Consider the following 15,682-nt stretch of genomic DNA (forward strand, 5'->3'; position numbering starts at 1 on the left):
TGCGCAGGTGCCATGGCATAGGTATGTAGAAAATGCGCATGCGAAGAATACCAGACGTTGTGGGATGGAAAACAGGGGGTTACAGCTGTTTCGAGTGCGGCAACAAGGAAAGAAAAAAGCAGAAGGTATAGAGAGAAGGTTTGGATATATTACCCAATTATTTCACAGACTTCATTAAGCCCGTTAGGTACAACGTCTGTCATTTGTACATCCAATACATTTCTAATTTTTTCAACATCTCAAATCTGTTATTGATGGTGGGAGATACAAAGTCAATGGGTGTAATAGAAATGGATGGTTCCAAATCAGCATGTGATAGCGTACGATGTTTCCAGACACCTTGAAGTAGAAATCTCCTTTTAATATTTAATCTATGCTGATTAAGCCTAATGTGAAGGGGTCTTGTAGTACGTCCGACGTACTGTAAATTACAATGATTGCATTGAATCATGTAGATTATATAACTTGAACAGCAGGTCAAATGGTACTGAATATTGAATGTTTCTCCCGTGGAAGATGAAGTAAAAGAGGGTGTTCTGTCAGCAATCTGTGTGCAACATAGACACCGGGATTTTTGGCATTTAAAGCTTCCTTTTTCTAGGGAATTTCCAAAAGCATCTTTGGGGATGCTGTATTTGATTTGTTGTTTCCTGATCTGTCTAGGTGCCAGAATGGTTTTGAGTGAAGGTGCATAGTGGCCTCACTGGAATTAGAGGACCCAAAAAAAAGGGTCAGCTTTCAAATTGTGCCAGTGATGGGTTAGAATACCCCTGATGCGGCTCACATCATTATTATTAGAAGTAGTGATGAAATTTAATGCAAACAAATTCTTCTTTGTTTTTGGCGGATCAGTGGATGGTTTAGTGGATTTGCCCAGACAATCGGTTTGTGACAAACTCTTGGTACGATTAAAAGCTTCGTTGACAATACTCTCAGGATAATTCTTTTGACGGAACCGGTCATGTAGTATTTTAGACTGTTGTTTGAAAGTATCAAAATTGGTAGAATTTTTTCTTATTCTTTTATATTGACTATATGGTATATTAATGAGCCATTTTTTTTAAATGTGCGCTATGAAAATCCAAGTAACTATTTGAATCCACCTTTTTGAAAAAGGTGGATGTCAGAAATGATGTATCATTATGAGCAATATTGAGGTCCAGGAAATTGATACTGTCTTTATTATATTCTAAGGTAAATTGAATTATCATTAAGATATTGCAAGATAGTGGGTATATTGTCAGCGGGACCCTTCCAAACAAAGAACAGGTCATCAATGTATCGATAGTAAACAGCAATATTTTGCATGATGGTAGGATTATTCCAGATGTATTTGGACTCAAAGGTGCCCATGAATATATTAGCATAAACAGGGACGACCTTTGAGCCCATTGCCGTACCAAGCTTCTGATGGAACATTTTATTATCATATGTAAAAAAAAATTATTGTTAAGAATATATGATACTATCTTTTTCCAATGCATTGTAGACACATTGAATTCCTAGATGGTGCTGTATATTGGAGTATAGTGATGTGACATTACATGTAATTAAATGTATCCCGACTGCCACTGTAAGGGTATGAGATTCTCAATGAGCTGAGTAGAAGCCTTGAGGTAACTGCGAAGATTTATCGAATATGGCTGTAAGTGGAGATCAAGATAGTGAGATAGATTGCTTAAAGGGGTACTCCGGTGCTTAGATATCTTATCCCCTATCCAAAGGATAAGGAATAAGATGCCTGATCGCGCCGCTATCACGCCCCCTCCCGTCGGCTTGCAGTGAGGGGCGGAGCGTGACGTCACACGCCGCCGGCCATGCGGTCGAGCATAATCAGACTCGGAGCAAACACGCTCCGGGGACTGATTACAAACGGGGTGCCGCGTGCATGATCATGGGCGTCCCCAGCGGCGGGACGCCCGCGATCAGGCATCTTATTCCCTATCCTTTGGATAGGGGATAAGATGTCTAAGCACCGGAGAACCCCTTTAAGGTGGAATTCGTACATGCAATAATAGGTCTCCCAGGAGCGTTGCTGGTGGATTTATAAATTTTGGGTAGATGATAGAAGTAGGGTTTATTATTGCTGGTTTGTAGAATGAACTTTTGTTAATTTTTAGATAAAATGTTGGATGTAGTTGCAGTACTGATGAGAGATACTGGATCTTTCTTTATTTTTTCAAATGGAACCGAGTGAATTAACGAATAATAGTCATGGTCCAATAGGATCCGAAGTGATTCTGCGTCATATTGCTGATAATCCTGAATAACCAAACCACTACCCTTGTCTGCTGGTCGGATCCCTATGTCTTCATTCGAGCGAAGATTTTTCAAAGCCTTCCTTTCTTCTTTAGTTAGATTATCATTTGAGTGTTTTGCTAATCCAGAGAGTTTGGAGTTAAATTCATCCCTTACCGTATATACTTGAGTATAAGCCGAGTTTTTCAGCACGATTTTTCGTGCTGAAAACACCCCCCTCGGCTTATACTCGAGTGAACTCTCCACCCGCAGTGGTCTTCAACCTGCGGACCTCCAGAGGTTTCAAAACTACAACTCCCAGCAAGCCCGGGCAGCCATCGGGGAGGCCTCTTCTAAGCGCTTCACCGGGGAGGCCTCTTCTAAGCGCTTCGGGCCCAGCCCCAGAATAGTCACGTTGCCTTGACAACGACGCAGAGGTACGTTCATTGCCAACGTACTTCTGCGTCATTGTCAAGGCAACGCCTCTATTTCGGGCCGGAAGCGCGGAGAAGAGGCGCCCCCAGTGAAGATAGCAGCCCGGAACCACTATCCCACCGGACCACCTCCTCTCCGGACAGTCCTGCAGCACCGGACCAGCGCCGAGCGGAGGTGAGTACTGTACAGAACTAAAGGGGGGCGAGAGGGGGCTGGATGATGTCGAAGGCCGCAGTGGTCTTCAACCTGCGGACCTCCGGAGGTTTCAAAACTACAACTCCCAGCAAGCCCGGACAGCCGATGGCTGCCCGGGCTTGCTGGGAGTTGTAGTTTTGAAACCTCCGGAGGTCCGCAGGTTGAAGACCACTGCGGGCGGATGATGACAAGAGGATGATGAAGGGGGGGGGGTGTGGGATGATGAAGGGGGGGTGTGGGATGATGAAGGGGGGGGGTGGGATGATGAAGGGGGGTGTGTGGGATGATGACAAGGGGATGATGAAGGGGGGAGGTGTGGGATGATTACAAGGGGATGATGAAGGGGGTGGGGATGATGACAAGGGGATGATAAAGGGGGGTGGGGATGATGAAGGGGGGTGTGTGGGATGATGATGAAGGGGGGTGGGGATGATGACAAGGGGATGATGAAGGGGGGGGTGTGGGATGATGACAGGTGATGATGATGAGGGTCTGGATGATGACAGGCGGTGATGATGATGAGGATGTTAATGACGGGGGTCTGGATGATGACAGGGGGGGATGATGTATTTCCCACCCTAGGCTTATACTCGAGTCAATAACTGTTCCTGGGATTTTGGGTTGAAATTAGGGGTCTCGGCTTATACTCGGGTCGGCTTATACTCGAGTATATACGGTACTAATTTCTGGAAGGCTTCTATAAAGGAACCCTGTGATTGTAACGGATAAAAATTTGATATTGGTTTAACTAAATCCTGTTCGGGTTCCTCTGTAGTTATGGTGGTGGTGGTAGTGGGATCAGGGCGGTGAACCACCGCAGGGTGCTTATGACTATGAAAATGAAACAACAAATCAAATACAGCATCCCCAAAGATACTTTTGGAAATTTCCTAGAAAAAGGAAGCTTTAAATGCCAAAAATCCCGGTGTCTATGTTGCACACAGATTGCTGACAGAACACCCTCTTTTACTTCATCTTCCACGGGAGAAACATTCAATATTCAGCACCATTTGACCTGCTGTTCAAGTTATATAATCTACATGATTCAATGCAATCATTGTAATTTACAGTACGTCGGACGTACTACAAGACCCCTTCACATTAGGCTTAATCAGCATAGATTAAATATTAGAAGGAAATTTCTGCTTCAAGGTGTCTGGAAACATCGTACGCTATCACATGCTGATTTGGAAACATCCATTTCTATTACACCCATTGACTTTGTATCTTCCACCATCAACAACAGATTTGAGAAGTTGAAAAAATTAGAAATGTATTGGATGTACAAATGACAGATATTGTCCCCTAATGGGCTTAATGAAGTCCGTGAAATAATTGGGTAATATATCCAAACCTTCTCTCTATAACTTCTGCTCTTTTCTTTCCTTATTGCCGCACTCGAAACAGCTGCAACCCCCTGTTTTCCATCCCACTACGTCTGGTATTCTTCGCCTGCGCATTTTCTACATACCTATGCCATGGCACCTGCGCATGCGCTAGCCGTCTTTCTATCACGGGCCCTCTCCTGCACTATCTCCGGGCTGCATATTAAGACATCTACATCTCAGGTCACACTGTGTTGCTGTGTTCTTTATTTTATTTAATTGAATGGGATTTTATTATTGTCCAATACTGATAAAATTACATGTTTTGTTCAAAAAAAATTTTAATATGTTTTTCTATTGCATGAACCTATGTAATCGCCTGACTGTTTCCAGTGTTACCGGTCCGTTCGTCGAACCGGAAGCAATCTTTAGCGTTGTTTTATAATTCTTATCTCGTGCATGCCTCCATATTGCCTGACGAAGAGCCCGGTTCGGGCCATAAACACTGCTGTGTACTGCGTTGCACCATCTTTATCTATCCAGTCATATTTTATCTCATTTTATTTTAATTAATTTTATTCAATTTTATCATGTCTTTGGATGAATAAACCACATTCTTCAGCTTGAAGTCTGCGCCCCTACTTTGATGTCCCATTTTTCCAGAGGACTACACCTCTACTGTGCTTTGCTACTGTTACCGGATTACCAGGAGTCAGTCCGGAGGGACCAGGAGGCAGCAATCTTCTACCTATTTGCATGCTCTTTTAGATGTTATGCTCTGAGCATAACTCTTCAAGGTAAGGGTCCATTCAATAGACCCGCGTCCATCCATTTATTGTTATATCCATCATCCTGAGTTTACCTGCACGAGGTGCGCACCTCTCTTTTTTTGTATTTTACTTTCTCCTGTTGGTAGCTCATACAATGTGAGCAAGGGGAAAGGTAAGATACAGACCTTTTTAAAGCTCGGAATTTTTTTTCAAGGACTGGAGGGGTACTCTTTAAGGTGTACCTGTGTTTTGCTCTTTGCTTATGAATGATGGGTAGTTCTATAATGTCTCTACTGAAACAAGTATTTTTCACAAAAACTTTTTAGAATAAAGTAATAACTATATGTGCATCTCTCCCCAGAAAAATGATTACACTTTATTATTTAATTTATTTATTTAATTATCATGAGCGCCACAGAGAAGACAATAGATTGTAGATTGTAATACATCCATCTCTAGTCCTGCCTCCTCTCCTAGGAGAGTTCTAGATCTGGCTCCAACAAACCTACACCTAAACAACATATAAAAACCTATTCTACAATCGACTGGTGCCAGAAAGTTATGAGGATTTGTAAATTACTTCCATTGAAAAATCTTAATCCTTCCAGTACTTATCAGCTGCTGTATGCTCCACAGGAAGTTGTGCAGTTCTTTCCAGTTTGACCACAGTGCTCTCTTCTGACACCTCTGTCTGTGTCAGGAACTGTCCAGAGCAGGATAGTTTTGCTATGGGAATTTGCTCCTACTCTGTACAGTCCCTGACACGGACAGAGGTGTCAGCAGAGAGCACTGTGGTCAAACTGGAAAGAACTATACAACTTCCTCTGGAGCATACAGCAGCTGATAAGTACTGGAAGTAATTTACAAATCTGGTTAACTTTCTGGAGCCAGTTGATTTGAAAAAAAAAAAAAATTTCGACCGGAGTAGACTTCTTAATCACAAAGAAGGAGTTTTTCATCTGTGTCAGAGAGAATAAGTATGGACAAGGGTCTCTCTGAAATACACTAATCTCTTCAGTGGCCAATGATTGGAGTTAGTGCTGGGTGACTGTCACGTTGGTGAAAGTTTTCTGCATATGTCCCTATGGGTATCATGTCACTATCCAGAGTTATGTAAAGAAAGTCCACATTTCGCAACCACAGTAAGGCAGCATGAAACAGGTGACATATTCATTTTAAAAGACTACTACTCTCAGCATAACCATCATCATCTCGGTGGTTACCACACATTATATGGAAACTTCATGCCATCATGGCTTTGTATGTTATTGTCATTCGTGCTCCTAATGGTGATGATAAAAAGATTGTATATTCTCCTGCTTTATTTACTAGCAGGTTGTTATGAGGTTTACCAGAGAAATGTACCCACTCTGGTTCAGATTTGACATTGGTCTTAACCAGGGAGGGGATTCTAAGGGATTGTAAATTCTTCAGGCTTAAACCCTGCAAGGAGGTTTGGACATTCCCACAGGGACACTCCAAAAGGTGGTCACAGCTGATGCATAGACAGGCAGAGACAAAATGTATAAAATGTGTTATCACTTTAAGAGTTATAACATGTGATATATCATGTGATTGTTACCCAGGAGGTACCAGTGACCAGGGGATCCCAGCGGTGACCTATGGGCTCCCTGCTAGTCTCCCCCATATAAGCCCTGGGTGTAGCTAGTGCTCTCTCTCTTGACTGGATGGGATTTTAGATACATCCCTTGCCCTCTAAACTTACTCCCAACCGATTATAACCCCTTTTTCCCCAAAAAGGACACTGACACAAGTTGTGGAAAAATTGGGGCGTGTGGCCCATTTATTTAACAAACAAATAAATAACAGTTAAATATGTTATACATATAAACATAACCAAAGTTCACTGGAGGGCACTCCCCTCCCCCAATCAGACTTGTGCATCATGCTCTTACCCCTTGCCGCGACCACCTGGCCCAGGGGCACCCAGATAACCTTCTGCACCATCCTTCAAACTCCTGAGGCCCAGAACCACCACCAGGAGGCCCAATTGAACAATCTCAAACATTTATTTTTGAAACTGCAACCTCCCCCGGGACCCTTTCACACGCCACACCCCCTATCGCTACCCAACCAACCAAACAATAATAAAATAGGGCGGGTGGGCGGGACCTTCTTCCTGCTTCCACACGCCGACTGGTGAGTAACCTCCCCCATAGCAACCCCTTATATACACTCCCCCTCCCCTCCAGATGACCTCCCTGTCACCCCACTTTCAAGCCACCTGCTGCGTCCCTTAAAGGGGCAGCGGTAAATTAACCCCTTATACCCCCATTACCTTGCCATCCATCCTGCAACCCAAATTACCCCTTATTCTATATGGAAGGGCCACTAAAACCCCTGTCAAGGCGCCACTACACCAGGGGTTCCCCCCGCTCCGTTTGCTCCCATTTGCACCAAGTCTTTGATGAGGTCAGTTGTGCCTAGTGTGTATGTCCAGAGGATTGGAGGCCTCACGTCAACTCCTGCAGCCACAGTCAAGTGCAAGTAAGCTAAACCTGCAGCATTGTCCATCATCAGTCAAGTCAGTCTCTGTCAAAGTGTCACGCAACGTGGCTTGCACTAAATTGACTAGTCCTACTAAAAGTCCCGGCAAGCTCTTAAGGTCTCTGAGTCACTGGTCACCTCCTTGGGCCCTGGCTGAACTGTATAGACTTTACCTACTGTCTCCAGCGGTATACCTTCAGGTGGTTATAGGCTAAACCATGCCCTGGCGTCACAAATACAAGGGGTTAATGCCATCGGCCCCTAGGGTAACAACAACTGCCCTCATCATATCCCGCCACCACAAAGCCATATCATGTCAGAATGACAACTAGAGATTTTATGACTATGCCATGAAACTGCATAGCTTTTTATATGACTTTTAACATCTTAACAATCACCCAAGGAGACAAGGACTTGGATGTAACTTTTAAACAGGGCTCCATTTTGTCTTTATTTTTCTGTAATAAAACAAATGCAGCCATTAACTTTAATAGATGCAAAACAAATGCAAAATAAATCCTGCATGTCTGGTGCTAACTACACAAAATCTTGCCTCTCAGCCTCTCAGTGCAGACTTGTAAGCCCAGTATTAATCAGCCTCAGCACCTGTGCTGACTTGTGGCTAACCTGAAAATCTAGACTGGCCAAGGAAGTGGGATGAAAGGCCCCACTACCAAACTTCCCTTCCACCACATAAATATCCAAGCCCGATAACAGGACTGACCAAATTTCTTAGCGAGCGAAGTCTCGTTAGGTATTTAACTATTTCTGGATTTCTCATATCTCACCAAGGTGTCCCTGGATGGCATATGCGCTTCCTGAAATCTGGAGTCCACATACGACAGATAACCTGGGAAAATATAGTGCATAATTGCGACGTGGATAGTTTACAAGACCAAAAGCAGAAGCAGATGCTCATAGTTTCTCTTGCAGCCTAGGACAAGCTGATAATGTAAACAATGGTACAATACAAACAATGGTCTTACTCACAGTTCTGGCAGTGTTGGAGCAGCATTCATGGAGGAGATGTGTCCTGTTCACTGATGGTATGCACATCAGTTAGCGGAAATTGCGCCTGCACATTCCGCCTCTGACACCAGCTGCGTGTGCGTGCTAAGAAGAGATTGGGACTGCTGAGCCTTGATACCGCTGATCCAGATTTTTCCACTAGGTAGAATAGTTAGCAATTAGAGATGAGCGAATTTCTGAAAATTTTGATTCGGCTGATTCGCCGTATTTTCCCAAAAAATTTGTTTCGGAACGAATTTATTCGCGGCAAATTGCTTTTAAAAACTGATATTTCTGGCCTACAGTGAGGCTCAATAGGGTTGTAGAACATTTTGCCTTGTCCTAACCCGCATAGGGAGTGTGCTGGGGTAATGAAATAATAGTGTTATTCAGTATGACATGCAGATTATAGGCATCGCTATTAGAATCACTGGATGTGGCAGATTTTTTATGTAATTTTTGTTTAATTTAATTTGAATTCATTAAACTTTTTTGATTACCCATTCTGGTGAGCATTGAGCTAGGGTGCGCCGCGAGGAGAGCTACCACCTGTTCCAGTCCCTGCCTCTCAGTGCCCCTCTGACTGTGAAAGTGTGAATGTTTCATTTAATCAGTTAAGGTTCATTGTTATTGCTTCAAGCTGTTTCATTGGATTCTTGTGATAATTCCACAGGTAATATGACATCGACGACCATAGGGCCTCAGTCTTGAAAAGATTACATTGATTTTTTATTTGATTTAAGATTTATATTAGATTCCCAAGTTTAATGTCCCGTGTTTACTTTAAACTAATACTGTATGACCACAAAACCCAATCTAACAAGGAGTCACATGGCGGCACAATGACAGAGCCTAGAAGTGGCAGCAGCATGAGGAGACCATAATCAGGCAGAATGACATAGCCTGGAATTGGCGGCAGCAAGAGTAAACCATATAGTGGTTGAATGACACAGCCTGGAGTCGACGGCAGCATGAGGAGACCATAGGGCCTCACAATCCCTAAGATTAAAAGATGAATTTTCAAATGTAAATTGAAGATTTATGGTATTTAGTGCTACTATAAAAAATTTTAGGTAATGCCCCAGGCCCAGCAGCATCACTAACCCATATAGTGGCTGAATGACAAAGCCTGGAGCTGGAAGCAGCATGAGGAGACAATAGAGCTTCACAATCCCTAAGATTAAAAGATGAATTTTCAAATTTAAATTGAAGCTTTATGGTAGCTAGTGCTACCATAAAAATTTTTTAGGTAATATCCCAGGCCCAGCAGCATCAGTAACCCATATAGTGGCTGAATGACAAAGCCTGGAGCTGGAAGCAGCATGAGGAGACAATAGAGCTTCACAATCCCTAAGATTAAAAGATGAATTTTCAAATTTAAATTGAAGCTTTATGGTAGCTAGTGCTACCATAAAAAATTTTTAGGTAATATCCCAGGCCCAGCAGCATCAGTAACCCATATAGTGGCTGAATGACAAAGCCTGGAGCTGGAAGCAGCATGAGGAGACAATAGAGCTTCACAATCCCTAAGATTAAAAGATGAATTTTCTAATTTAAATTGAAGATTTATGGTAGCTAGTGCTACCTTAAATTTTTTTTTAGGTAATGTCCCAGGCCAGCAGCATGAGTACACCATATAGAGGCTGAATGACACAGCCTAGAGGTGGCAGAAGCATGAGGAGACCATATGGTAGCTGAATGACACAGCCTGGAGGTGGCAGCAGCATGAGTAGAACATATAGTGGCTGAATGACACAGCGTGGAGGTGGCAGCAGCATGAGGAGACCATATAGTGGCTGAATGGCACAGCCTGGAGTTGGCGGCAGCATGAGTAGAACATATAGTGGCGGAATGGCACAGCCTGGAGTTGGCAGCAGATGAGGAGACCATATAGTGGCTTAATGGCACAGCCTGGAGTTGGCGGCAGCATGAGTAGAACATATAGTGGCTGAATGACACAGCATGGAGGTGGAGGCAGCATGAGTAGAACACATACTGGCAGAATGACACAGCGTGGAGGTGGCAGCAGCGTGAGGAGACCATAATCTGGCAGAATGACAGCCTGGAATTGGCGGCAGCAAGAGGAGACCCTATAGTGGGTGAAGGACACAGCCTGGAGATGGCGGTAGCATGAAGAGAACATATAGTGGCTGAATGGCACAGCGTGGAGGTGGCGCTGCATGAGGAGAACATATGGTGGCAGAATAAGACAGCCTGGAGGTGGCAGCAGCAGCATCAGGAGTCCTGAAAGTGACCCGGTGACAGAGTGGTGGGGTGGGAATGGCAATACCAGTACCCGCTGACGAAGGGTGATGCAGAGGAATGTTTGTAACTGGGGAGCAGTGCCTTAAATCTTTTGGCACTATCCATATTTGTGAAGTGTTGGTGTAGCAGCATGGTCAATCTACTCTGATGCATCAGGCATTGGTGGGTGGAAATCCTGGCTGATCCATGCCTGATTCATCTTCATAAAGGTCAGTCTCTCCACATTTTACGTGGACAGACGAGTTTTCCTTGGGGTGACTATGGGACACGGTGGAGGATTAGGAGGCAGAGTTGCACACTGTCGCAGGACCAACCGCCTTAAAGCATGGAGGCAGAAGCGGTGTGACCTGTTGCTGTTGTGGCTGTTCAGGAACAACATTCACCCAGTGGGCCATAAAGGACATTTATTGTCCCTGACCATAGTTACAGCTCCACACGTCGGCACTGTCGTGCACTTTGGTACACTTTGGTAGAGGGGGTGGTGGGTGTTAATACCAGTACCCGGTGACGAAGGTGGGTGAATGAAGGAGAACTTGGCATCAGATGTGTGGCATCAGGCAGGTGGCAGGATCAGAATATTAGCAGAGGCAGGCAGGCAGAAGTAAACAATCTTTTTTGTCAAAAGTGTTGGTGTGCACAAGTAAGTATTGAGGATATGCATTACGTAAAATGTAACTTTTAACATTATTCTTAGGATAAAATATATGGACCCAAATTGTTTTTGAAATCTAACAAAAGTAAAGGTGTGCAAAAAACACTATGTGCCACCTACACCACCAAGTATTGATGCGATGCAAAGACCTCTAAAAGGTGGACGGGAACAACTTATGGTCCATTGTAACAGGTGGAGGTAAAAACTTCCCCTGTAAGGACCTACTCTCACATTATTAATTCCCTTATTGGCAAATGTTACTCGTCCTTAAAAGGGCCGCCCCACACGGGAACCTCTCCCTATTTCCACCTAAAAACACTGCCATTTCCTAGGGTGACTGGCTGCTGATAGGCTGCATCCTGCATGTGATTCAGGGTCACCCCGCCGACCCTTGTTCCCGCCTTCCCAGGATTCCTTGCCCCATGTTCTCACATGTGGATCCACCATTTAAGATGCCCTGGAGCCTGGACCGCACTAAATGGAGTTTAATGAAGCGATTCGTGCAATAGAATCAGGGCTGTGGAGTCGGAGTTGGACGAAATTTTGGGTACCTGGAGTCGGAGTCGGCAAACAATGCACCGACTTAGACTCCAACTCCTACTAAATTTAGATTGGAATAAAAATAAGCAAGTTTAAATGTCCCAATTCACAAAACGTTATAATTAATGACTTCTCTACAGTAAGAATAAAGACCAATGCATGCAGTGCCTCAAATAACCGCAAAACGAACACGTTAAGTGACCGTGAAGAAGCATGCTTTCCATGTGCTTCACTATATGGCACACAATGCACAATTAGGAGCGGCAATACTTATACTTTCCATAGTGTTGTGTTCTGCTGTTACAGGGAACCCATGGGTAACCTAGCCTCTCACTGATAAGGGGTTAAGTAAATATGTTTTTTGCAGGACTAGAGACACTTGTATAAGTGAAGGGAATGGAGGGTCAATAGTTCAAGACTGAAGCTGTAAACCATTGGAAAAACTGCTGCCATTCAGCTAAGGCTATAAAAATGTGTAAACTCCGATTGTAAGCTTAAACTTTAAACATGACTATGGGATTCTACTAGGGAAATCATGTTTTATAATAAATGCCCCTTCCTGGATCCTCCCACTGCCCCATCTTCAGCAGCAGATTAGCACACACAAAGGAGAAGGCAGCAGCTTCTGCCCAACTACCTGTCTCTGCTAGAAGAGCTTAGAAGAACTTGGTGGAACAGCTTCTTGGATTCAACTGTAACTGTTCATAAATACTTTTGCATATTAATACAGAGGAGTCGGAGTCGGGGAGTCGGAAGTACAAAAAACTGTGGAGTCTGGATAGAATCATGGCGATATTTGCATTCGTTGCAAATTGAATTTTTCCTGAAATTCGTAACGAATTCGGATTCGTCAGATTAGATTCGCTCATCTCTAAGAGCAACAGGTAAATATATTGCAAATCTTGCAAAGTTTTTTTAGACAAATTTTCTGTCCGGTAACGTGCACCATATATTGGTTTTATTTGACAGCTAGATAAAGCTTATGAGGCTAAACTGAACGTGTTTCAGGATTATATCTCAGTTCCTTCCTCAGCAGGGAGCCTATGGATACTGGCATGAACTCTATATATGGTCTTCCAGATACATGGATACAATCTGACATGAATCTTGGATTGACAAATTTATTTGTTCTATTAAAATAAAATCATTCACAACATCGGCAATATTGCTGCAGCAGAATTACACATACCTATAGCTTATGCCTCTAGGACCTCACCAAAGGTGCATAATGGTGTGGGCAAAGATAGATATAACAGCGTTTATTCAAAAATTGTTTTTAATTCAGATTATAAAATATAAAATGTAATATATATATATATATATATATATAAATAAAACAGTAACAAAATATCACGTTACACTGGCATTTATCTCGTGAAAATCTCACTGGGCCCTAGTGAGATATCAAAAAATGTATGAATAAATTAATATTCAAAATAAGTCCATAAACCTGCAGATAAAAAATAAAATAGAAATACAAATAAAATAATTCCGTGAAAGGTGTTTGGATTTGTGGCAAAATGATTGTAACATAAAGTCAATAAAAAAATTAATAAAAAAATTAGTAAAAAAGTTGATGAATGGATGATACAGAGTATCTCTCACCACTGCTTCTGGCTTGATCTGTTGTACTAGATGAGTCGCAGCCTTATGTTCCTCATGTGCCCCAATGAGTGGAAGGGGGCACAGGTTGATAGATCTCCATTAGCAGCCCCGTTGGCAGGGGGGCGCAAATAGATGTTGCGTACCGTGAGCTCCGATGGCGGGGGAGCATGCGGCAGTTTCAGCGCTCGGAACCTCGTTCGCTTACCGGCTTAGCACAGACGGCACTAGTCTGGCACTCCGGCAGGAGTGTCAGTCGGCTCGGGTGCGACAACGGGTCTGCTGGTGGTGGTACTCCGGGAGCGATGGAAGGTCTGGGATTGGCGTCCCACGTGGAAGCGGGAGATGAGGCTATGCGATGCAGTAGATGGTAAGATTACAGCCAGGCAGGGCGGAGTAGAACAGGTTTAACTCTTCTGTTGCCAAGATATTTGCAGATGGACACTGATGGTGACTGTGTGAATAGTGCCAGAATTCTAAACGTGTTTCGGGGTATTGGGAAACAAAGACCTCCGACCCCTTCCTCAGCAGAAATGTGTATAATATTAATTTATTCATACATTTTTTGATATCTCACTAGGGCCCAGTGAGATTTTCACTAGATAAATGCCAGCGTAACGTGATATTTTGTTACTGTTTTATTTATATATATATATATATTACATTTTATATTTTATAATCTGAATTAAAAACAATTTTTGAATAAACGCTGTTATATCTATCTTTGCCCACACCATTATGCACCATTGGTGAGGTCCTAGAGGCATAAGCTATAGGTTTTTATTATTCTATATTATTGTTGCCGGAGGCGTCCGGCTTTAGCTTTAACTGCCTCGGTCCTTCTGTTGTGAGCTGCACCTTATTTTTAAGTATTACACATACATTTTGCCCAGATGTGTATCGATGTATAAACACTTATACGTACATACATTTTCAATACGTGGTAATCTCCTATAAAAAGCCTAGATTTCTATATCCTCAATTATCCTTTTGAAGTTAAAAAAGAGGGACATGAATTTGATAAAATATAAATTTATACCTAATTATACTGAAGATAAGGGGTTGAAGGGGTACTCCTCCCATAGACATCTTATGCCCTATCCAAAGGATAGGGCATGAGATGCCTGATTGCGGGGTTCCCACTACTGGGGACCCCCACAATCTCAGCTGTGACACCCCAAACATCCGGTGCACGGAGCGAACTTCGCTCCATGCCGGATAACTGGCAATGCAGGGCGGAGGCTTGTGACATCACGCCCATGTCCCTTCAATGCAAGTCTATGGGAGAGGGCGTGACGGCCATCATGCCCCCTCCCATAGACTTGCATTGAGGGTGTGTGGCAATGACGTCAGGAGCGGAGCATGGCTGTGACGTCACGAGCCTCCGGCGCTACGCCCGACGCTCTAAACCAGGGGTCCTCAAACTTTTTAAACAGGGGGCAAGTTCACGGTCCCTCAGACCATTGGAGGGCCGGACTGTAGATTAAAAAAAATTAAAAACTATGAACAAATTCCTATACACACTTATATATCTTATTAGTGGACTACCCCTTTAAGTACGTAGCACAGTTCCCCCCACATTAGGCTGGCAGTATAGTTCCCCCACATTAGGTGCAGTATAGTTCCCCCATATCAGGCTGGCAGTATAGTTCCCCCACATTAGGTTGGCAGTATAGTTCCCACACATTAGGTTGGCAGTATAGTTCCCCCACATCAGGCTGGCAGTATAGTTCCCCCACATTAGTTTGGCAGTATAGTTCCCCCACATTAGGTGCAGTATAGTTCCCCCACATCAGGCTGGCAGTATAGTTCCCCCACATTAGGCTGGCAGTATAGTTCCCCCACATTAGGCTGGCAGTATAGTTCCCCCACATTAGGATGGCAGTATAGATCCCCCCACATTAGGTTGTAGTTCCCCCACATTAGGTTGTAGTAGGTTGTAGTTCCCCCACATTAGTGTATAGACGATATATATGCACGGTCATTAAAGTTTCGGAAATCTCTGGGCTTCCGAGACGGGGACGTGACGTCACGCCACACCCCCTCCTTTCATGTCTATGGGAGGGGGCGTTGCGGCCTTTACTCTCCCTCCCATAGAAATGAATGGAGGGGGCGTGGCGTGACGTCTCGGAAGCCGGATGTTT

At 43.7% G+C, this 15,682-nt stretch overlaps 1 protein-coding gene and 1 long non-coding RNA gene across 2 annotated transcripts in view; both read right to left on the reverse strand.

Annotated features, from left to right (window-relative positions):
• Positions 1-15,682, reverse strand: part of LOC130357321 (odorant receptor 131-2-like) — a 71,528-nt gene that overhangs the window by 53,786 nt on the left and 2,060 nt on the right. The gene's annotated exons all lie outside the window — the stretch shown is intronic.
• On the reverse strand, positions 7,200-8,624 carry LOC130358211 (uncharacterized). Its single transcript, XR_008889435.1, has 3 exons — positions 8,462-8,624; positions 8,260-8,321; positions 7,200-7,929 (listed from the first exon to the last, which is right to left on the reverse strand). It is a non-coding gene; the product is annotated as an uncharacterized LOC130358211 (long non-coding RNA).

The sequence above is a fragment of the Hyla sarda genome, chromosome 2, assembly GCF_029499605.1.
Source record: "Hyla sarda isolate aHylSar1 chromosome 2, aHylSar1.hap1, whole genome shotgun sequence".
Lineage (NCBI taxonomy): Eukaryota > Metazoa > Chordata > Amphibia > Anura > Hylidae > Hyla > Hyla sarda.